The sequence below is a fragment of the Magnolia sinica genome, unplaced genomic scaffold (assembly GCF_029962835.1).
Source record: "Magnolia sinica isolate HGM2019 unplaced genomic scaffold, MsV1 ctg119, whole genome shotgun sequence".
Lineage (NCBI taxonomy): Eukaryota > Viridiplantae > Streptophyta > Magnoliopsida > Magnoliales > Magnoliaceae > Magnolia > Magnolia sinica.
In genome coordinates this window covers 270,207-295,640 of record NW_026682763.1, presented here as the reverse complement: position 1 = coordinate 295,640, position 25,434 = coordinate 270,207, and the positions used below count along the sequence as shown (strand labels likewise).

General features: G+C 38.8%; 1 pseudogene; it reads right to left on the bottom strand.

Moving 5' to 3' along the window:
• Window positions 1-2,723: 2,723 nt before the first annotated feature.
• On the bottom strand, window positions 2,724-23,556 carry LOC131236019 (probable leucine-rich repeat receptor-like protein kinase At2g28990; annotated as a pseudogene).
• Between the last annotated feature and the right edge of the window lie 1,878 nt (window positions 23,557-25,434).

Here is a 25,434-nt window from a genome sequence, read left to right as displayed (position 1 = left end):
CCCAATGAAAACTTCTGGCAATGACCCCCATACATCATAGTGCACATAATCAAGCACTCCCTTACAAATAAGTTTTCTAGATTTAAAAAACAATTTAGAATGTTTACCATATATACAATACTCGCATATATCTAAATCAGAATTTTTAAAAGCTGGAATCAAATATCAATAAGAAAGTACCTTCATGCCCCGCTTGCTGATGTTGCCCAGACGAGCATGCCACATACGTAGAGACATGGAGTCGACAATAGCTGCTGCCGCTCCACCTACTGAAGTGCTCCTAATCAACCTATAAAGGTTTTTGTGCCTCTACACTTTCATAACCACGAGTGCCCTTTTTGAAACTTTAAGGACACCATTAATACTGGTGAACTTGCACCCTATAGCCTCGAGTGCACCGAGAGAAATCAGACTTTCTTCATATCAGGAACGTGCCTAACGTCAATCAAGGTACGCTCCATCCCATCAAACATCTTGATGCTCACCGTACCAATAGCCACAACATTACAGGCATTGTCATTGCCCATAAAAACCTATCCACCATCGCATTCCTTGTAACTGATAAACTAACTCCGATGAGGAGTCATGTGATAAGATATTCCTGTGTCAAGTATCAACTCGTCTTTATGATTATCGAGTAAATGACTAATATGGAAATAGACAGAACATCATCACCACTTGATTCTTCATCAGATATGACCACATTGGCCTCCTTGGAAGAAACCGCTGAATTTTCTTTCTTCATTTTAGAATTTCTACAATTCTTCTTCCTGTGTCCAGACAACCCACAATTCCAACACTTTAATTTTCCTTTACCCTTGCCCATGGATTTGGATATAGGTCTTGAAGATCCTGTACCTCGCTCAGAATCTCTGCCCCTTATAATCAGTGCAACGGAAGATGACCCCATGTCACCGTTTAGCTTTCTCATAGCCTTCCCTTGAAGGGCTGAGATAACGGTGTCAACACGCAGGGTTTTATTTGCGGTGCACATCGTGTCCCTGAAAGACTCATATGATGCACAAAGAGAATTCAACAATATAAATGCATGTTCCTCATCTTTGACCACTTCCTCCATATCCAGCAATTCACACATCAATTTATTAAAGTTGCTGATATGGGCTTCTAGATCTCCACCCTCTGCCATCTTGAAGGTATAACACTATAGCTTCAAGTGTATGTGATTTTCAGAGGAGTTCTTTGCATAGACGTTCTCTACCTTCGCATATAAATTAGCCGCAGTTTTCTCCCTTAAAACATTATAGAGAACCTCATCCGTGAGACATAAACGGATAGAGGCTAAAGCATTACTATCAAGGTTTTCTCATTCATCATCTTTCATGATAGATTTTCGCTCCTCAAGAGCCTTAATCTCGCCTTGCTTGGTTAAGAAAGTACCTTCATGCCCCGCTCATTCATCAGAATTTTTAAAAGCTAGAATCAAACATCAATAAGAAAGTACCTTCATGCCCTGCTCGCTGATGTTGCCCAGACGAGCATGCCACATACGTAAAGACATGGAGTCGGCAATAGCTGCTGCCGCTCCACCTACTGAAGTGCTCCTAATCAACCTATAAAGGTTTCTGTGCCTCTGCACTTTCATAACCACGAGTGCCCCTTTCGAAACTTTAAGGACACCATCAATACTGGTGAACTTGCACCCTATAGCCTCAAGTGCACCGAGAGAAATCAGACTTTCTTCATATCAGGAACGTGCCTAACGTCAGTCAAGGTACGCTCCATCCCATCAAACATCTTGATGCTCACCGTACCAATAGCCACAACATTACAGGCATTGTCATTGCCCATAAAAACCTATCCACCATCGCATTCCTTGTAACTGGCGAACCAACTCCGATGAGGAGTCATGTGATAAGATGCTCTTGTGTCAAGTATCCACTCGTCTTTATGATTGTCAAGTAAATGACCAATATGGAAATAGACAGAACATCACCACCACTTGATTCTTCATCAGATGTGACTACATTGGCCTCCTTGAAAGAAACCGTTGAATTTTCTTTCTTCATTTTAGAATTTCTACAATTCTTCTTCTTGTGTCCAGACAACCCACAATTCCAACACTTTAATTTTCTTTTGCCCTTGCCCTTGGATTTGGATATAAGTCTTGAAGATCCTGTACCTCGCTCAGAATCTCTGCCCTTTGTAATCAGTGTAATGGAAGATGACCCCATGTCGCCGTTTAGCTTTCTCATAGCCTTTCCATGAAGGGTTGAGATAACGGTATCAACAAGTAGGGTTTTATTTGCAGTGCACATCGTGTCTCTGAAAGACTCATATGATACAGGAAGAGAATTCAACAATATAAATGTCTGTTCCTCATCCTTGACTACTTCCTCCATATCCAGCAATTCTCACATCAATTTATTAAAGTTACTGATATGGGCTTCTAGATCTCCACCCTCTGCCATCTTGAAGGTATAACACTGTAGCTTCAAGTGTATGTAATTTTCAGAAGACTTCTTTACATAAATGTTCTCTACTTCGCATACAAATTAGTTGCAGTTTTCTCCCTTAAAACATTATAGTGAACCTCATCCATGAGACATAAACGGATAGAGGCTAAAGCATTACTATCAAGGTTTTCTCATTCATCATCTTTCATGGTAGATTTTCGCTTCTCAAGAGCCTTAATTTCGCCTTGCTTGGTTAACAGGTTAATCATCTTAATCCTTCATAATTCAAAATTATTTTTGCCTGAGTACTTCTCAATATCAAACTTGTCGTTTTCTATATTACTAATTTTGCAGATTCAGATTTGTGCCCCAATGATTGCTCTGATACTACTTGTTGGGGATTTGTGCTGCGGAATCATACAGATCTAGATCTAGGATAATAATCCAATAACGTCAAGCATTCACAAGAGAACACAAAAATTTAACGTGGAAAACCCTTGCAGGAAAAAACCACGGCACAAAGCGATAGAAATCCACTATGAAATAGAAATTACAAGAGAGAGGACTTACCCAATTCGAACAACCTCGAATCTCACCCTTGCTACACCCTTTGATAACCAGAAAACCCTTTTAGGAACCCTTGAAAAACTTTTAGAAAGCCTTAGAATACTTTAAAATAATCATAGAGACCCATATTTATATTTTAGGAAACTCCACTTACGCACCTAGTCCAGAAAAGTCTGGAAACCGCCTCAAATTTACGCAGTCCACGTAGGATCTGCATAACCTCAACTGGTCGAGTGACCCCCTCGACCGGTCGAGCGGCCCGGACACCCAAAACCTGTGCTTGCTAGACTTCGAGTCAAGCGGCCCTCGACCAGTCGAGTGGACCCTCAACTGGTCGAGCCAGTTACTCGACCGGTCGAGCAGCCCAAACAATTTCAGCTTTAAGACATTCTGACAACACTTGAGACACATCTGCTATATCTTAATCTATTAATCTACAGATGGTTAGGTGATTAATACTCTTTTTGAGAGACCTGTTGTGCATGTAAATAATATTTGGGCAGTGACCCGAAATGATTGCATATGTTGACTGGTAAACAGGGGATTATGTACTATATGACTCTGGGTTATCTCTTCGTCCATTGACTGTGGGTGGGAATCCATATGCACATTTCCTGCCTACAGTTACAAAAGTTGGAAGGAGTCAAATTTGAATGTGCACGGAACACCGGACCGCTGGCAATCAAAGGAGGAAGACGGTGCACAAGTTGGTGATTGAAGTCTTACTTGAAGGATATTCTATCGTTGTTTAGAATCGACTTCGGTATGCTGCCTTCAAAATTATTGCTGGCTAAGTTCCTGCCAAAAAAAAAAAGAAAAAAAAGAAGAAGAAGAAAATAAGAAAATAAAATAAGATAAGATGAACTCAGCTCAGAGAGGCATTTCAACTTTAGGGAAGATTCCTGTGCTAGTTTTGCATCATTTAAAAAATGTTAGTGATTCATCTCCCTCATGTGGCATTGATGAAGACTAGTTTTGCATCACTTAAAAAATGTTAGTGATTCATCTCCCTCATGTGGCATTGATGTAGAGCTATGCAGACGATCAAAATTTACAGATGTAGCATCTCTGAAATCACACTGATCAAGCAGTCCTAACCATCCAATTAATGATTATCATATGGATGGTTAAAATCATAAGATAGTAGTCCAAATTCATAAGAAAATACCACGGGTACTGATAATATCCTTTTAGTGGAAATTTTCAATCATCCACCAGCTACAGTTGGGTCAGCAATTTGACAGTTTGCGTTACCTTACGACAATGCCACGTGTACATTCGTAGATCACTACCATTTTTTAAATGGTTTGAAAATTAAACAGGAGACTATCCTTTGAACTGATGTTCAAGTAAAATTGACTGTAACTTACAGCACTCGCAGGTTTGGAAATTCTCCAAGGAAGTCAGGTATAGGCCCTCGAAGGTTGTTGTTGTGCAAATCTCTACAAACAAAATCAAATTATTGAACTTCACACACACACACACACACACTCTCTCTCTCTCTCTCTCTCTCTCTCTCTCTCTCTCTCTCTCTCTCTCTCTCTCTCTCTCTCTCTCTCTCCATTTGAAACCATGTATCGATCCAATGGGACTCATTGTGGATGGGTGATATAAAAAACATCTACAAAATCTTCTATCAAAATAGCCCACAAAACAATGGTTAAAATAGATGGCCATATTCAATAGAAAATATTTTAATGATCAAATGGTTAAAATATTTAAATCCAGATTTTTTTCCCTAATATCCCCCATCCATGTTGAGGGTAATGATATGGATCTTTGAAGAATTATGCCAGACCCAATAACTATAATCCCTATGGAAAATCAGAAATATATTGTGATGTTTTATAGCAAAGACAGTCTCGTCCACAAACAGCTGTAGCTGAAGAGAATGTGCAACTAGATTCGTTTGGGGGCTGTCATGGTGGATGGCATCCAACTCATCTAGCATGGTCAACCCACTTTGAAATGAAGATGCTCAAAATTTGTTGATAGATTAATTAGGTGGCATAGGGCCTGTTTGGCTGGGCGGATTAAGAAGGATTAGGAGGGATGAGATGGATTTTAAGGTAATGATGGTGGTGTCAGTGGATTGGTTTAAGATCCATGGGATTGCTATATCCGGGACAAGTTCACTGAGTCTGTTTGGCACGCCCGGCATATCCCGGGATTTTACCTTCCAATCCCTTCCAACCCGTCCAACCAAACACGCCCAAGGCGCGATTGAACGGGATTAGGAGGGATGGGATCAATTTTAAGGTAATGATGGTGATGTCAGTGGACTGGTTTAAGATCCATGGGTTTGCCATATCCCGGGACAAGTTCATCGGGGGTCTGTTTGGCTCGTTTGGCATATCCCAGGATTTTACCATTCCATCCCTCCTAATCCCATGGGATCCATCCAGCCAAACACGCCCTTACAGCCTAGACAATGATGGACAATCAGCCAAAAATTTCCAGCCATTCCTTTTTTCCATATGCATTGCTGGTGTGGTTTACACCAATATATATAAAGATACATATTTACATGCATTTATCTGTTAAAATAAACTTACATAATTTCAAGGGCTTCCATTTGGCTGAAATTTTGAAGATAACCCATAAGGTTATATCCAGAGAGATAGCTAATAGAGAAAAACAAAGAAAAGTGATTATGTTATGTAAACCAAACACGAATGATTCACCACAAAAGTAGAATGGATAAAAAGAAAAAAGTTGTTAAATATGGCTTGGAGATATTACATAGCCGTAACTCGTGGGGGATCCTTGTCATTGCAACTCAACCATTCCCAAGTTGAATTTGATGGCAAGCATGGATCTCCGGTCCACTTATACAGGCGCATCGATTGATAATTGAAACTTTCTAACCCATTCACTAGAAAGAAATACATTAATCAAAACTCATTTTTTATAATTGAAACACAATAATAGAGATGAATATTTGGATGAGGCATGTTCATGGTGGAGTCAACAGATGAACACCCTTTGGTCATACATACACCGGTACTGTTCTCGGAAAATTTTCTTTAAAATGTGTTAAATATCAAGAAACTACATTGAAGAAATTATAATTTGTTTATCTAATTGACAAAAACAATAATATATAAGAGATAAGAGAGATAAATGAGAGATATGTAGAGATTTGCAGAGATGTAAACATAAAAAAAAAATGAAATATTCTAATATAAGAAGATTATCATAATCTGATTTAATATCTCTCTTCAAACTCAAGTTACTCGTAGTGAATATTTATTCAAAAGCAAAAGAAAAATTCAACAATAACATGGCAACAGAACAATAAATAACATGAGATGAGCCTGCAATTTGATGACTTTAGGATATAAATCATTAGCACTTTCAATGATAGGATATAAATCATTTGATGTTCTAACAACAAATGAAAAAATAGGTCTGGCCATACGGCTAAGGTGATAGGTCCAGTTCAAATGCTTGACATAATAACAAGTCCAGTCCAAATTCCCTACACAAACAAAAGACATCTTGTGAAAAGTCTCCGGTAAGGGAAAGATACATAGATCAATAGGTATACGGAAGAGGTGATGAACAAAACCTAAAATTCTAAAATTGTCATATGAAAAAAAAAAAGAAAAAAACTAATCAAAACCTCACCACCCACCATCAAACCCTGGCTTCCTGTAACAGAGGAATGAATCTATGGAAAGTGCCCTTCCCCTCCTTAGAAGAATAAAAACCAAGCTTAGAAAACAACTTCAAAACCTCTTCCAACCCAAACCAATGAAATCCCTCCTTGTATTCCTCGAGAACCTTCAACACCCCTTTAGAAAAAAAACCCACATCGCAGGGTAGAACCAACCCTTTGCAGAATTAGAATTCAAACTTCTAGGCCTTCTTCAGTAGGGTAATGAAGATGTGGAGGTTCAGGAATCAGGTTGGGATCATTAACCAGTGTCGCTTGGCTAAAAAAGTTCAGGTGTGGTTGATGTCGAAGATAGGCTGCCACACTGGAAATAACTAAATTTATATACAATTGATTTAATGATGGTGGATGATTGAGGTGGTGTTGTGAATGTGCATGCAAAGGCAAAGAAGGCAGGGCAATGAAGGAATGCAGAAGCACTGATAGAGATGGAGATAGCGGTGGGATTGGGAATTGGGAGAATTGGGAGGAGTTAGTTTTTTTTTTTTTTTTTTCGGAAACGAAATTTTATATCTTGATGGGAAAGATACAACCAGTATTTCGGGCCACCTCTAAAGACAAAAAGAACCCGGGGCAGCCTATCGTGAAAGAAAAGAAACTATACAAGAACACCCCCAATCTAAACTAACTCCTGAGTTTGCCCAGCCCCACTTTATCCAAGAAGATGAGCCCCTTCATTTCTCTAGGAATGGATCCAAAATCACTAGAGAAAGTGGAAGCTTGAGATGCACTCCCCATTTTGGCCATCCTATCTACCGGCTCGTTCCCCTCTCTGAACGTGTGCTGGAAAATCACCTCAGCGGAATCCTTCAAACCATTGATTCTACCTATCCAATACATCCACCTCCAGCATGGGATAGACTTGTGAGTAAGGAAATTAATCACCATTAGCGAGTCTAACTCGATGATAACTTTGTGGAAGCCTCTATTCAAACAGAGTTGAAGGCCATCGTGAATCGCCCTTAACTCAGCTCGAGTGTTAGACGCGGTTCCGTACCCTTTGACGAAGCCAAAGAGGAACTTGCCTTGATTGTCTCTACGAATACCACCTCCACCCACCAAGCCCGGGTTTCTTCTCGCCGACCCTTCCACATTCAGCTTCACCCAACCCAAAAGCAGCTTGCTCCATTTGACCACACGCAGACATGCAGTGTGGGCGCGAGATCCAACGGGCCGGAGACCCAGCTACGCTAGGGCCCTGTTCTGCAATCTAGCTGACGAGACTGGGGCCCACTCATCTGAAGTGACCTGGACCCAGCCTTTGATCCTAGCCACTTGAGATAGGATGGACGGGCTGAGGCCATCGAACTTCCTTTGGTTTCTACCTCTCCACAGTTCCCAGATTATGAACCCTGGAATTAGCTTGAAGATATGACCAGCCTAGTCCCGAGGAGAGGGGCTGTTCCACCACCAGGACAACTTATTAATCACCATGGAACCCCCAACGAGCCCAAACTAAAGATGGTCCCAAACAGGATCCACAGCGTTCTCGCCCTTGGGCTAGTGATGAAAAGATGATCAACCGATTCCGACGCAGGCCCCTGAGCAGCGATTCCGTCACAATAGACGCATTGAGAAGCCAAATGGATCCCCTTGGTCTGAATCACATCCTCCACCGGGATCGCACTTTTGATGGCCTTCCAAAGCAGAACCGAGATCTTCTGCGGGAGAATTGGGAGGAGTTCGCACAAATCTGATTGGGAGAATAAATTTTGTTTGAGTAGGCATGACGCTGTTGAATAATATTAATGATGTTGGATAGTGAAGCACACATCTCCAGTGGACAACAAAGACATCCAGCAGGAAAAAATCTTATTTAGGTGGGTACTAGCATTTGCAGGAGGGGTGGAAGTGAGCAGAGGAGTCTGGATAGGCTCCTTGGAGTTGGATTACGTGTCGGCTGTGTGACATGCCCTGTTTCATTCTCAGTTCCTTTCTCATTTTAGGTTTCTTTAGGTTAGCTTATATGATAGGTGAGGCCGGTTTTTATAGTGGTCACCCGAAAGTGTAGGTTGTACATCATCTGTTCTCATTTAACAAAGATTCAGGGGCAAGGCCCTCCGTTTGAAAAAAAAAAAATTGATCAAAAGGGAGGCCCCATGTGTACCAAAAAAAAAAAAAAAAAAAGGTACGTGGATGAAAACGAGTAAATTTATGGATGTAGAGATGCTGGACTGTGGGTTTTGTAGGGGCATATCAATGGCTCAAAGACGGTTGCTACAAGTGGTGGTTGATGGGTGGCATGTAGATAATTATGCACTAGTAGAGGTCTCATTGGGTGATGGCTGGCAGACAGATAAAATGACACAAGGGATTGGTACCGCGGTGATACCATGTTGAACCATAAGAGACTACATTCTAAAAATTATAACTTGTTTATTTTACTGATAATAATAAAAATAAATAGAAGAGAGAGAACTTAATAGATAAACATTATAAATAAATAAAACATCCAAATCTCAGAAGATTACCTTATCTACTATCACAAAACCACACAAAATATTGCAATAACCTTCTTCATTAAGAAACATCCTAATGAACTAAACATTTTCGACTTGCACATAATTGTATGTGGGAATGAGAAATATGTATGCAATCACAGTCTAATTTACCTAACCCCTGAAGTTGTTTAAAAGAACATTTTATGCCCTGCATATTGCATAGTAGACTGTCTTAATTGTCTAATGGAACCTATCATAAGGAGAAATAGCGGCAAAAATAAAAATTGGATCAAGGGACCTAAGCCAGGCCGCACTGGCCACCAAACAGTTTTCCCCTGACTGCCCCCAAGCCCACTTTTTCCCATTTTTGTTTAATCTGCGGTGTGTGTTCCACTGTGTAATTAATGCAGACAGAGGATCCATTGCCTAATGCAATAAACTCTTCTTTTTTCATTTTGTTTAATCGGTATTCTGTGCTTGTCAACGCCAACAAAAAATTTACCTTCTAAAGATATTTTCCAACTATATGGCTCACATGAAGAAGGATATGTCTGGTTTAAGGTTTTAGATAATTTTTGGATGCAACATTGTGTAATTCATTATCATGTGTGGATATTTGCGGTCAGATCCTGCTTTCCAAACTCGTTTCCAAAAGGAAGAAGAGGAAGAAAAAAACACCAACCCTTTCACATACTATGATGGTCATATCATAGTATTCCATTATATACAAAGGATGGTCGCCTAAGGATGTTGATTACATGGGATTCTTGATCCCACGGATCCCGGAGTTCTCGCAGTGGAAAGTTAGGTGAAACCCATCGTAATGTTTGTGAGAAATCCATCCCATCCATCCATTTTTCAGCTTGTGCTAGGACATGAGCCTAAAAATGAGACATATCTAAAACTTAAATGGGCGACACCACATGAGAGTGGGGATTCAACGCCCATAGTTGGAATATTCATGGGCCACATTAGTCTGGGATCATGATAATATTATTGTGCTTTCGGTTCATTCCAGTGGGAATGACCTTACGATCAGTTTGGATGGAATATAAATATCTTGGTAGACATTGGGAAGGTTTCAGCAATAGGCATTTCTATCCCCACTTCTTATTTGGTGTGGTCTACTTGAGTTTTGGATTTGCCTCATTTTTTAAGTTCATGTCCTATCATGAGCTAGAAAAGCAGAATGGAAGGGATTTCTCCACCTGTGGCCTCATCTAACATTTGAAATCAAGAACTTCCTGGGGGTTGCTGGCAATCCACATCCCTCCACCAGCTCATCAAGTAACATGAGGAAAAAACGAGGCAAATCCAAAACTCAAGAGGATAGTTTACCTCTCACCGGCAGATCTCCCCCCTCTAGCGCGTGGTCCCCTTTTCCTTATTAGGGTTGGGCTAAGTGCCGTCAGAATGGACAGTTAGCAATTTTTGGTTTGTCAGACACATAGGTGTGTTTCATGATAGATGGGGCCTCGGCCTTTTTGTGGGGCCCACCCGAAATATTTTTACATTTGCCTTTATGAATGCAAAGAGTATTCAAATTTAAAATTTAAACAAAAAATGAAAAAAATAAAAAAATAAAAATTGCCCAACATTGAAATATAATATTGGTGGGCACAAAAGTTTTGGATCAAATTAGTAGTTTTATGCTTTAACGGCTTACATAGAATATACACATTAATGGCCACTATGACAGTTATGAGAAATCCACCCCCATTCATTCGTTTTTCCAGCTGATGTTATGACATGAGGCCAAAAATTGAGGTATATCTAAAAGTTTAGTGAGCTACAAGGTAGGAAAGAGTAGGTATTGATTGCCTGCCATAAAAACATTCATAGGGCTACCAAAGTTTTGGGTCTGATAATATATTTCTATTTTCATTTCATCCCAATTGTAATTACCTTATGAAAAGTTTTGACAGAATAAAAACATCATGGTGGACCTGGGGAAGTTTTCAATGATAGGCACTTCCCTAACAACTTTTTTCTACGGTGTGGCTTGCTTGAACTTTGGATTTGTCTGGTTTTTTGAGCTCATGTCTTACGATGAGCTATAAAAATAGAAAGATAGGTATAAATTTTTAATAAACATCACGATAGGCTCTACTAAAATGGAAAAAGCAATTTATGGCCTAATTAAGGCTTGCTAATGTGAAAAACTGGGTCCGTCTCCACCGAAAGGTTGGTTAGCGCAGCACTTATCGACTTGCCGCTAATCCTCCATTGAGTTCACCCTCATCTCAGTAGTTGGTTCCACCAGATGGATGGCTTCGGTATTCTTCACACGTGTTATATTGTTGGTGTGTCGAGAACCTAGGCTATGCACACGTGTGTATTGCATTGCATATTTATGATTTTGACTTTTGACTACGCGTGGTTTGCTAACCCCACACACACCCTATCCGCGCACACCGTCACACAGCACATATGCCAAGCAGGATTTTGGGACATCTGAGCCATGCATAAGGTAGGCCCTATGGTTAAGTGGGCCCCGTTATGTACGGCTCAGATATCTGTCACGTGCTGGGTTGGCAGTAGTGATACACGTAAATGTGCTCAGGGCTAGTAAACCTCTTACATTAATTCATATATTTTCGAGCTTTGCTAAGCTAACAGAAGTGTACAAGTCAGCTAATGCACACACCACACGTATGCCAGCGTGGCAAACAGATGAAATATCTAAGCCGTGGATCAGAAAGGCACCACTCAGTAGACTCGCTATGCCAAAAATCATCTCGGTTCACTAATCAGGTTAGCCACAGTTAACTGAAAAGAAAATCCGGCTGTGAAAAATCGTCCAAAGTTTTCTTATTTCTTGGCACACAAACTAAGTGGGCCACCTTTATATTTTGGTAGCAGTACTTAAACGGTGAGGTCCACATGATGGATTACTTGTATATTTGATATTTTTGGCATGCTGGCATGTGGTGAGTGTGCTTTAGATGACATTTAGACGCGTGTGTAACTTACAATCATCTTGGGATGTGCTTTCCAGCTGATATTCTTTCACAGTGAACAGCTCCATGGCGCTGATGATCGGAGGCAAATTTGAATCATTCAAGGGAGAAAGGGTCACATTGAACCATCCGACGGTCTGATTGAACCATCCATCTGCATTCCAGCTGATCTCTTCGCACATCTGGTAGCGGGGAGAGAGAACTGGAGAGAAGTACTTACCAGTTAAGTATACCTCAAATGTTATATTCTGATTAGGCCCAAACTTTCGAACTTCTGTGAAATAGAGTGTGACATATATGGACCGTTGCTGCGGGACTGGGAACGATAGGTTGATCTTATCCGATGGAGATGGGGCTTCTATCGCAGTTTTGATCACAGTCAGAGGTGGATCATCATCAACGGATTGATTAAGGGATGGATAATCTGCAGTAACCGTTTTATAACCAGTCGGAATGGCTGGGTCCCAGAAACGGTCGTATTCATCATCTGGGTACCTGCAAAATGTAATTTGTAAGGCATCGGTCGCTTCTCGAGAAACAGTTATTTAGGTTTGGCCGTTTATCCACCTTACCCATGGCGTAGTATATGCCAATTCATCCGTCCAATATGCGTTCACATAGTCAAAAATCATATAAATGTCACCATTCATTTCTATTTTGACGGTCCTAGTTAGTATTAGTGTAAACTGTGTATAATCGATGAATTGTCACGGATTTATGTGCTGTGAGAGAGACATTTTCGGTCATAGGCGCCCCGCAGTAGCTGTACGCGAGCCGAGCCCAGCAGAGTTTGACATAAGATTGGTTTGGCTTGTGTACGTGACACCCTTTATTTGAGTTTTAAAAGAGCCGAGCTTCAAGCCTATCTCCATTGTTTGAGTTTGGTTTCATTTGGATTATAGAAGCTTGAGCTTTGTTTGGTTTAGTCCAAATATTTGAGCTGAGTCAAGTCTAACAGAACCAAGTTGGAACGGATGTTAGGTTGTTTTTTTTATTTTAATTATTAAATAAATAATATACCTAATATGAACTTTTTTAATACAAAAATAACACTACAAACACAAAAATTGTGTCATCATTTCGGTCAAACCAAAATCACCTTATGAAAAGATAATAATTGAAAGACCGATTGGTATCATGATCCAATATTAGAAGCTATTATATATTTTTGTACACTTAAAAGGTTGCCTAATCACTAGTGTTTTGGTCAATAATAGTGCAGTTGTAAATATCCTTCCAGTCAAGATAATGGTAAAGTTGAGAAAGACTCGGGATGATATCATGTCGACTGAGGTCACGGTCAATAATTTTGCTGGAGGAGTGACACAAGTACATGGTGTTTTATCTGTCAAATTAATGGTGGAAACTAAGAAGGTGTTGGCCGCTTTCTTTGTGATCAACACTTCTTCAAATTATAATGCACTACTGGGGAGAGATTAGATTCATTCTTTTTCATGCATTCCGTAATCACTACATTAATATGTGATTTTCTATAATCAAGGTAAAGTAGAATTTTTTTTGGCTGATTATAAATCATTTTTAGCCACGTCCAATGTGGTCAAAGCTTATTTCTATGGAAACGAGATTGAACCAATACATTTTACAAGACGAGATGCTAGAATCAACCTATATAACATCATACAGGATATCGCTACTAAGATATATACGACCGAATGATGAGTTGTCAATGCTATAATTCTCTTTTGTGCAATTATAACTTATACCATAGAAGAAATTCCATGATGACTCAAATATTGTTCAAGGTCTAATTCGCAATTAGATTAAGGCAGCTTGAGGAAACTTTACAAAGATAGGATAATGGATGCTTTGCTGATATAATTGAAATAGTAGTACCAATCGATTAAATAGCTAAAGATGGTATTGATTTGACGATTTAAAATAAGCTCTAGGAAAATTGGATGATTCTTAAGCTCAGTTCCAATATCTTTAAGTTGAATTGAATTTAGAGATAGGGCAACATGGCAAACCTACTTTTATCAGTGAATTGTTGGACTCATAGATACATGTCAAACTTACTAAGTTACTCAAAGAGTTAGGTGATTACTTTGTATGTGCCTATCATGAGTTGCTTGGACTAGACTAAAACATGGTCGAATACAAGTTACCTATAAAAGATGGCTATTAACCACATAAATAGCTGTCTAGGTAGATAATATCCAAAGTCACTTGAAAGATAAATGAAGAGATTAAACAGTTTTTAAAAGTCATGTTCATCATACCCATAAAATATGCTTATTTAATTTCAAATGTAGTATCGGTTATTGAGAAAAATGATAAATTTATAGTCTATATTGATTTTAGGAATTTAAATCGAGGCACACTAAGAGATGAGTATCCCATGCCCATGAAGAAAAAATGATCGACCGAGCTATAGGACATCAAATAATTTCTTTAATAAATGACCACTCAGGATATAACTAAATAAGCATTGTAACTGAGGATGTCTCAAAAAAGCTTTTAGATGTCATGAATATTTGAAAACTATTTTTTGGGTCATAATGTTATTTGGACTAAAAATGTAAGAGCTATTTACCAACGAGCTATGAATGCCATTTTTCATGACAAGATTGGCTATTTCATGGAAATTTATATTGATGATTTAATGGTTAAATCGGCTGATCTATCTGAGCACTTGACTCACTTACAAAGATCATTCAAAAGAATGAGGATTCATAAGTTGAAATGAACCATCCTAAATTTTCTTTTGATGTTTCGACTGGAAACTTTTTAAGATTTATGGTACATAAATGAGGGATCAAATTTAATCAGTACAAAGCTTGAGCAATAATGGAAGTTCAACCGCTGAGAAAGCTATAAAGGTTTTTCGATAAAGTCAATTTTATACATTGATTCATTTCTATTTGTCTAGTAAGAATTAACATTTTTTTCTCATTGTTGAAGTTAAAACAAGGAGACAAGTTCCGGTGGTAAGCAGAACATCAATCAGCTTTTGAAAAAAAAAAAAATTATTTGAGTAAGCTACGATTGTTGATGCCACCAGTCAAAAGTCAACTATTGAAGTTGTATGTCATGGCTTATGTAGAATCGGTTGGCGCTACGTTAGCACAAGATATTGATCACAAAAAAGGAACGAGAAGTTTATTTTCTTAGTTGAACATTATTGGATACCGAGAGGCGGTATTCTAATATATAAAAATTTATGTCTATTGTTGTACTTTACGCTCACAAAATTACATCATTATTTATTAATCAAGTCGACATAATAGGGGAACGACCATAAATTACGTTTTGATCAATAATGAATTATACTGAAGGGGAGATTATGGTGTGTTATGTGATGTTTAGGTAAGAAAGAATCCATGTTACCCATTGGCAAAGCACATGAGGAAATCAGTGGAGCACATAAACTTGGGAGGAAAATAAGGCTTAGACTCAAGTGGTATGCATATTTCTGGTGGAGAATAACAATTGATCGTATTCAATATGTTAGAGTATGTGAAGCATGTCAGAAACATGATTCGATACAACTTGTATCAGTGACCAAATTGCATCCTATTATTAAACTTTGGTCATTTTGAGGATGGGGCATTTATTTAATAGTTAAACTTTATCCTTATCCATCAAAAGGTCATAGTTTTATCATTGTGGCTATCAATTAATTCACTAAATAAGTAGAATGAAAGCCCATGATAGGAACTAGTCATCAAGAAATTATTGAATTCATTGAAATCCATATAATCCACCAATTCAAGATTCCCGAATTGATTACTGTGGACCAAGGCACGAATTTCTCATCTAAGTCAAAACAATAACCAATTAATATAAAATTAAGTTATTAAATTCATCTCCTTACAATGCTCAGGCCAATAGCTAAATTGAGGGTAGTAATAAAATTACTTAAAATATTTTACGTAAGATGATTATTAAAAAACCCAAAGAATGACATATTAAGTTTTCTGAAGCCCTTTGAGCTTTTTGAAATTCATCTTGAACAAGCACAAGGATGAGATAATTCATGCTTACATATGAACACAAAGTGGTATTACCTTTTAAGATAATTATGTCAGTGTTAAGAGTAGCTTATCAAGTTAATCTCACATTAGCAGAGTTTACAAAAGCTATGTTGGACGAACTCGCGAATTTAGATGAAATACGGTTGTAAGCTTAGACTCCACTGTGTCAAACAAATGCAGGATAGCCCGAGCTTATAACAAGAATGTGAAAAAGAAGGTTTTTAGATAATGCGATATGACTTGAAAGGTAATATTACCTCTAAGAGCCAAGGATGTTGCTTTTCACCAGTGGTCACCCACTTGGGATAAACTATTTATAGTGGTAAAGGTTCTCAATGAAGGTGCTTATATTCTTCGTGGTATGTGAGAAAATGTTGTAAAAACCTAACAATGGTTAATTTTTTAAAGCTTATCATTCAAATTTGTGGGAGCTTTGGAAAGATCAAGCCAAATCTGTGGGAGCTTATCATTCAAATCGTGATATGTGAGAACTCATCATATGTGATGTGACTCCAAAATCTAAACAGTCCAAGTGAAGAAGCACCTCATGAAACCCCCCGGCCCCAATTTTAACTTTGATCTAAAACTTTAGTGGGCTATGAAAAATGACAATAATTTCCTCTGTTGATTTGCATTTCTCTTTGCTATGGCCCACCAGAATTTTAGATCAGGGTGAAAATTTATCCCTTGGGCTTTCGTGGGATTCGCATCACATGAATTGTTCGGATTAGACGCCCATGACATGTGTGCAAAAGTGCGCAGGTGAGCATGACTCTCTCTCTCTCTCTCTCTCTCTCTCTCTCTCTCTCTCTCTCTCTATATATATATATATATATATATATATATATATATAATAAACACAAAGAAAAGGAAAAAAAAGGAAGCCTGGTCAAGATGCAATTTAGCTGTATCTTTAAACCTTTTAAAAGCATGTTCTTTGAAGAGTTCGGCCATTTCCCTTTAAGTTTTTAAGGATTCTCCACTCTCTAAAATATGTTTGAGGAAGCGCATAACCTGGTCGATACGACGATCGATTATGTTTGCCTTTTGCTCTGTTTCTTTCTTCTGTTCACTGCTTTCATGCAAACGAGTTTGATAAATATCAAGTTGAAAGTTAATGAAATTCAGAAGAATATGTGAGTGGTCTGAATCCCTCATTGGGTAAAGACGCTCAGTATCCTAAAGATCATCATTGATCTCTTTATATTAAACTTGGAGGGTCTGCGACATCACCTTTTGAAATGATATAGTCCAATGCATGCGATTATAGCAGGTGTATTATATTGGCTATAGAATATGTTTGAATCCCTATGAATGACAGCATAAAATAAGCATTGCCGATGCGTTGGAGCTTGGCCGGAGCATCCAGAAGTTCTTTTAATGGAGCATCATTTTTCTCAATGTCAGGAAACTCGTAGAAAAATGGGTAAATGTCAAACTAGAGAAATGAATGAGCAAAAGAATCAATCTCAAGAGAAAGAAATTCCCTCAAGAAAGCTTGAGTCTGATCGATGGAAAAAAAAATGGGTGTAGTGGCCATGATAGAAAAAAAAAAGTTTTAAAATTAGAAGTAAGAAATATTTCAATGCATAGTGGAAAAAGAACCATTGATTCCTTTATACAAGGCTCAGGGAATCCTAGCATTCCTGAAGTCAAAGCATCATGACAATGGGAGTATCCATTAATGTCATGAAATGTTTCTAACAAAGATGGAATGAGCAAGCACATGACTTTACATGATTTTGCCACATTATCAAGATGGTTATTCCTTTTAAGAATTGCAGAAGAAAAAAAAAAAAAAACTAAGTATTGTAGGCATTGTTAAAGAAGAAGGCATTATGGCTGATTGCATTAAAAATAAAGAATTATAGGCCAACCATACATTAGTTGAAGAGGTAGACAAATATATAGCAATTAGAACTCGAAAGAAGAAAAAGTGACAATCATCTCTAATAACATCGCTTGCCTAGCTTTCTGTCGACAAAGAGCAGTTCTACTCTTAATGGCCGAGCATACTATCTGGCTGATCAATGAAATATGCTCTTGTATAAAGACACTCAATGTATTGACTTTATCTTTCTGACCACATCTTATCTTGGTCAAAGGTGTTTCTTCTTCTTTTAACACCTCTAGCTTATCCTCTATCGCTAAATTTGAGCCTTCAAATTAGTTAAAGTTGAGTCAACTCCTTCAGTTTGTCATACATGGTGGAAAGATGTTCTCTAGTAGTTGTGATCTTGATCTTTTTGAGGAACATGACCATATATTCATACTAAAATTTATCGACCGCCATAACTGCATCCTCATATTCATGAATTAGATTAAAAAATTCATAGAGTACATGCATCCTGGCCGATAAGGATTTGTTAGATTGAGAGAGTTTGGTAGTGACAGATAAGATGATTAAGTCTATTTGATCATGAAGAAATGATGTTAGAAACCATGAAGCGAATGAGAACTAATAATTCATTTTGAAATTGTTGGAGTTCCGGTGAAGGCGTTGGGGACTCAGCCACCAAGGTATCATTGATGAAGGCTTACTTGAAGGAGGACAAAATATCTTCTATAAGATGGGTATCCTCAGGTGATGGAGAGAGGGCACTAGAAGTATCAATTGGTATGGTTAATACAATAGGAACATTAGATATAGGGATCTCTATGAGTACAGATCGATCATTGGAAGTTTCAACTAGGTGAGAGAATTCCTCTTTTATTTCTCTTGCTTAGTCTGCGATAACTACCCTACACACGTTAATAAGGATAGGATCTGTCTACTCAGTCAATTCTAAGGATGAAGCAAATTAAATGGAAGAAGCTAGAATCACATGAGAAATGGCCACCCTAGATGAATCTTACAGTATTGTCACGACTGACTCTACAATTACCTGACCCTAATCACGAACGAGTGACAAAGTCATAGACTATAAAAGGAGAATGAAAGACTCCATAGGATGATATGCTATTACCTCTTCCTGAGTGTGACTTTTTGCCTAACTTTCTAGTCGATGAATGTCACTAATAGTCTCTTTAGAGTTCAAAACATCAAGTTTTTTTTTATAGGAGATTAACTTGTCTAGACTAGAGTAATTAAGATTAATGTCTCGACCTGAAGAAGTAATGTAGAGGAGGCAAAAAACTCCTTAGTCACTATGAAAAAGAAAAGAATGGAATTAGAGGAAATATTGGAATATGAAATTATAAAATAATAATAATAATAATAATAATAACAACAACAACAACAACAACAACAACAACAACAACAATAATAATATAAACAACATCCACCTAAATCAGAGACCAAACAATGATGGTGAAAATTCTTTAAAATTTTGGTGGGATCAATGACCAAAGCTAGAGCTCGGTTAGAATAAGGGAAAGGAGGAGGATTGAGCCAATATGATTTGAGAAAATGATTAAAATGGATATTGGGATCATTCAATCTTTCTTTTTCTCTCCGACATTTATTAAAGGCTATATTGAAGTGAGCACTCTATGACCTTTATGTGCCTCTTTTATCTCCTAAGAGTTGTGAAAAAGGAACACCTACACAAAACTTGGTTTTATAATATTTTTTGAAAACTATAATACATTTAGCCAAAAAAGAAATACCTGAAGTTTTCGGGTCACTAACCAGAATGAGCAAGAGATGTAGGAAGAGGGGCTGAAAGAGGTCTAAGCTCTGAAATCTTCAGAATAGTCGGCCGGAGGCACAATAGATGCTTGGATGGATGAAGCACTAAAAACAACTTTGACTGGACCTATAGCTGTAGTCTTTCAACACTTTGGTTCAGGTGAGGCTAGCTTGACTAATCTTATTTGTTATGGACAAAACTAGACCAATTTGATACCTGGGACGTGACAAGGTGATTATCGGAGGAAGCTCCTTAAGAAGGATCGGACTACCGACCCGACCTCAAACATTGACCTCAGCCTCCATGACTAACCTGAGTGGTGACCACAGATCCTGACCTCGATTGCCAAACTTGGTCTCACTTGACAGCTCTAGAGATCAGCCTCGGTAGATGACTTTGAGGGTCAACCTCGACCAGTAACCTTGATATCGGATACCACCCACAACTCACCGTATATGGGTATGATTTCCTAGTGGGATCTCATCCGAAGATCACGCCAAGCGAGGCGTGATGTATCCAGGGATAGATTCATTTTATGATACGGGCCTATCTAGTAGATTCACTGCAACACGTAAGTGATCCTAAAGGATTATAAATAGAGGCCCAACTGAATAGAAATGTATGCACAACAACCCTGATTTAGGCATTGGAGGGCCCTTAGCCATAATTGGCACCCCTAGTGTCTGCTTGTCTCCAATCACTTGTAGGTACTCAATGTGCTCTTAAGAAGCAGAATGGGATCGACTAGATTTCAGCATCAATATTATTAATGTAAAAGGAGAAGGTTCGACCGGCCTTATTAGTGTTAGAAACAAGATCCAACTAATGCATTTAATGTTGTCTTCTTTGATCATGTCTTCCTTTGAACAAGAGACACTGCCGACTGAGGTATTGTCGACTTTTTAATACATCCGGTTGTTACTTTTTTCTTCTCAACTATAGATTTCTCCACTCTAAATGAAGTAAGAGAGAATCAAGTGATGATTAACTTATGAGATCTATTGACTAAAGTCTATAGTAATTTTTCAACAAATGGTAAAATAAAGATAGATATTGAGGATAGCTAGGGAAGAGATGAGGCATAAAAGCAGAGCTCATGACATCAAAATTATGGTAGAGGGTATGGAATGTACTAACTGAATCCACAACGAGCAGATGATTTAGTGGTTGATTACAAATTTGATGAATAAATGGATAAGGAATGCTTTGGGCCAATAAGGAGATTTGGGCAATATTGTTGTTAAGTTTCAAATATTGCATATTTCTTCCTATTTATATATTGGTTTTATGAACACGATAACGTTTAATGGGTATATTTTATACATGATTGTATTGCGAGGTGAGTTTTAGAGCTTGGATTGAAAGGAATGTTAAAAGCTTGGATTTAATGCTTAAGAATCACCAAGGCAAAGAATGAATCTTAGGAGACCAAGATTGAAGATTTCAAGACACTAAAATCCAAGGAAACCAAGTGGAGAAGGAAGAAAGTCGAAAGTCCAAAGTGCATAAATTCATGCTGTCTATGTCATTGAAGGTTGTTCGATGTCATCGAAGCCAGTCCTCGATGCATCGATGGCAGTTCGATGACATCGAAGAATTACAGAAAATCAAGTTTGGTTACTGGACTAATTGGATGCAGTTCTCGATGATATCGAAGCCCTATTCGATTGCTCGAAGATACCTTCAGAAGGTATCAATCAAGTATGAGATGGACAAGACATAGTTAGTCAGCATTCCCCACATGGCTCACTTTAAGCTTTTCTTGAAACAATGTCCTAAACTAAATGAGGAAAAGTATGATATGTCTTATGTGCCTTATTCGAATGCAGTTGGTAGTTTAATGTATATCATCGTCTGTATAAAATCGGATATTTTATAGCTAGTTGGTGTTGTGAGCAGATATATGTCTAACATTGGAAAACAACACTGGAAAGTGGTGAAGTGGCTACTTTGATACACTCGATGTATAAAATACTATATCTTAACTTTTGAGAAGACAGGGACCAAGTTAATTGGATATGTGGATTCAAATTATGTAGGCAGTATAGATTGCAGAAATTTGACTTTAGGTTACTCATTTGTACTAGCAAGTGGAGTGATCAGTTGGATGTCGAAAATTCAATCTGTGGTGGCTCTTTCGACAATCGAATCTGAGTATATGACAATGACAAAAGCATTTAAGGAAGATGTTTGGTTGAGAGGGATGATAAATCAATTGAGACTTTAGTAAGAGGATATGCCAGTTAATTACGAAAGCGAAAGCGCTATCAATTTGGTTAAAAATTCTATTTATCACTTACGTACTAAACACATTGATGTTCATTGCCATTGTATCCAATAAGTGCTTGTGGAAGGAGGCGTTACTCTGGTGAAGATTCACAGGAGCGTGAATCCGGCGGATATACTCACTAAGGTGGTTACCTCAGATAAGTTCAGGTTCTGCGCAATTTTTCTGGGCCTAGCGAAAGTGTAAAGTAAGACGGAGGATACACGAGAAGCAATGGTGGAGCTATGATGCAAGGTAGGATTAGAGAAAGAGGAAAAGAAGCTACGAAGGATGATGATTGAAGACATGGTGGAGATTGTTGATAGATGTCTTAAATCTATAAATTCAGCAATCTGTCAATAACAGTTTCGATCGATGCCATCAAAGTCGGCTCGATGCCATCGACGATATCTGGAATAAATCATTGGTTGTTAGATACTTTATGTGTCATTTTTCAATGTCATGGAAGGCTTGGTCGATATTATCGGTAAAATCTAGATTTTCATGTTTGGTTGCTAGAACATTTCAGTATTAGTTCGATGTCATTGAAGTCCAATCGAAGGTGCCATTGAATGTATGCACATATTTACGCAAAGTTTTGTATCTGCGAGATTTGATTCCGATTTTGATTGGGATTCTCCTAGATGCCATGTATATGAGTATATATATATATATATATATATATATATCTATATATATATATATATATATATATATATATATATATATATATATCATTCGGGCAGCACTGGAATCTGTGGCCTTAAAAAGCCCATAGAGAGCTTCATATGCACTCATGCGGGCAATTGAACAAGAGTCAATTAGGTATTCTCTCTATCTCATGTAATTTATGCTTTTATAGTGTTTTCTGTTAGTTTGTGCCATGGTTTTTTCATGTTAAATTTGGTGTGTCTGCGTTGTGCTTGCTTAGTGTAATTGAATTACTTCACTTTATTTATCTCTGTGGGTTTCCGCAGTCCCCCAACAGGGTTCACCCTTAAAATTTGAAGATATTACCACTCACCTGACCATTTCTGTTGCTCCAAAGTTCAACCTGTGTTCCTTAAATAAGACCTGGTTACCCTGCATCCAGACGTACATGTTCATGCCAAGTTCCAGAATTTCCAAAGAAGAGATGAAGGGGACCCCACCATCGACTGTGCGGGCCAAACAGATGCTGACGTTTTCCCTCGTGGGTATCATGATCACTTCGAAGAAACTGGGCTCATCAAGGGAAGTAGTGACGGTGGCCCACAGGTTTCCATCAAACTGTAGATCAAAGGTAGGTGGCCTCGACTGACCGTCATAATTCCCATAATAAAAGCCGGCCCGAAGGAGCCATTTCCGATAGGCAAACACAGGCAGGATGTAGCAGTTCTTGTTCCGATCAGGGAAGAACCGGAGCGTACTCATCTGTTGGCTTGCGATCGTAGTATTTATGACGACTTGGCTGTTGTTGCCGGGGTAGATAAAAAGATTGTCTGAATACCATCTTATGTCGTTGCTATCAACGTAGCTTCCAGATCCGCAGTCGATCCTCAAAGAAGCAACGCAGTAAATATCTATTGTTTCACAGAAGAAGTGAGTAGAAAATGAGTTCATTTCGCCTGTGTGGCAAATCAAGATGACTAGCTTGTGTTGTCCCGTTAGGACCCTGTAACGCCCTGAAATTCGGGGGTCGAGCATAACTCAGCTCCCGAGTTCCAAAACATCACTTATGCAACATAATTAATGAATGATGTATGTTGACTGTATTAGCACATAAACATGGGATAGATTAAGCCAAAACGCAGATATGATTCAGGGATAAGTGAATAAAGCAAGCGGAAGACTTATAGTAAAATATGTGTACAAGTGTAAGTCCCTGAACTACATATACAACCAGATCGTGTAAAAGTGTTATTTATCAAAATTATAAGTACAAGTTACATCATTTTAGATCCCAAAATAGTAATCCCATAGGTCCCGCGCAACTGACCGAGGCTCGCTAGAACCCGTCAGAAAACTGCATATAGGAGAAGGCAGCCTCGTCGTCATCCAGCTCCCGCTCTGCCTCAGACGTCGCATCCACATCTGCAACATCAGGGCCTAAGACAGAGTCTGGTGGGTGTGAAACACCGCCCCAAACGTGGGAGTGAGTGATCAACTCGGTGGAACAATAAGGCACCGGTTAACATGTTATCAGTTCAATAAAACAGTAATGATAAAGTAAGACAATTAAATAAATCCCAAGTACTCTTGTTAATGCAAGGATGAATGCAATATGATGCGTGCCCTCACGCGTACACCCTCAGCGTCTTCATCTTACGTTACGCATGACATCGCCTCAATGTGCGCCACATCTACAAAGCACATGCAAATGCGGTGCATGGATATGATTACAAAGTTGTTATTAGTCCAATTCATACAGCAGGATTGGGAAGCTAAGATACCTTCCTCATATCACCATCCAACAGTGATCCATACTAGGGTCGTCAATCCTAGACATCTCATACGATCATATAGTTGAGGTCGTAGCAAAGGGCTCGTCACCAATCAATGCACGCCTTTCATGCCCTTACTACCACAGATCGGCTCGTCACCTCCTTGCGGTATCCAGGTATGCTCGAGGTCACTACAAAGGGCTCGTCACCAATCAATGTAGGCCGACAGCACGAATATAGTGTCCCATACCACCATAATCGGCTCACGAGTTTAGTTGCTCACTGGTCACTACGGGGAGGCTCGTCACCCCAGCGTAGGCCGACAGCTCGACCACGGTGTCCCATACCACCATGTCCGGCTCATGAGTCTTAGCGGATCGAGTACCATAGTTAATAGGATTTCACTGGTAAGTTCGGTACCCTAGATTCAAGCAGTAGCGTCCATACATGGTTAACATACATCGGACAATCGGGTTAGTTGACGAACTCGACTAGCACGAGCGCACGTTGAATTGAACGACATAGAGTGCGCAAACACTCCGCGTGGCCAAACCACTGCCGCCAACTCTAATACGACTCGGGTTCGTCTAATGCGTCTCACGTGGCGAAAGCAATCTCAACCACGACCAAAGGGTCAATTACCGATTTCCTGGACTAAGGCATAGTCCCAAACATCCTACACTACGACAAATATTCATATGGAATGTAAAACAGTAATGGAACAACCACTCAAATCATGGTGCATACACATCTGAAGAATATCAATTTAACATAAATGTAAGCATAGGAATGCTTGAATTTAAATAACTTGGAATGTAAATGCATAAGGAAATCATGCGCATCCATAGGAGTATTGAGAATCACTTCTCAACGCCCACATTTAGTGTAATCAGTTACACGTAGGTCATTCATGCATCTCTACAAACACTTAGCATCCATGGAACAACATACATGACGCATGTTGAAATACATGCACTTAGACAATTCCTTCTTCCAAGGAGTTGTCATACATGCATCTAGCATACATACATGACCAAAAATCATGGCAAACATAGGT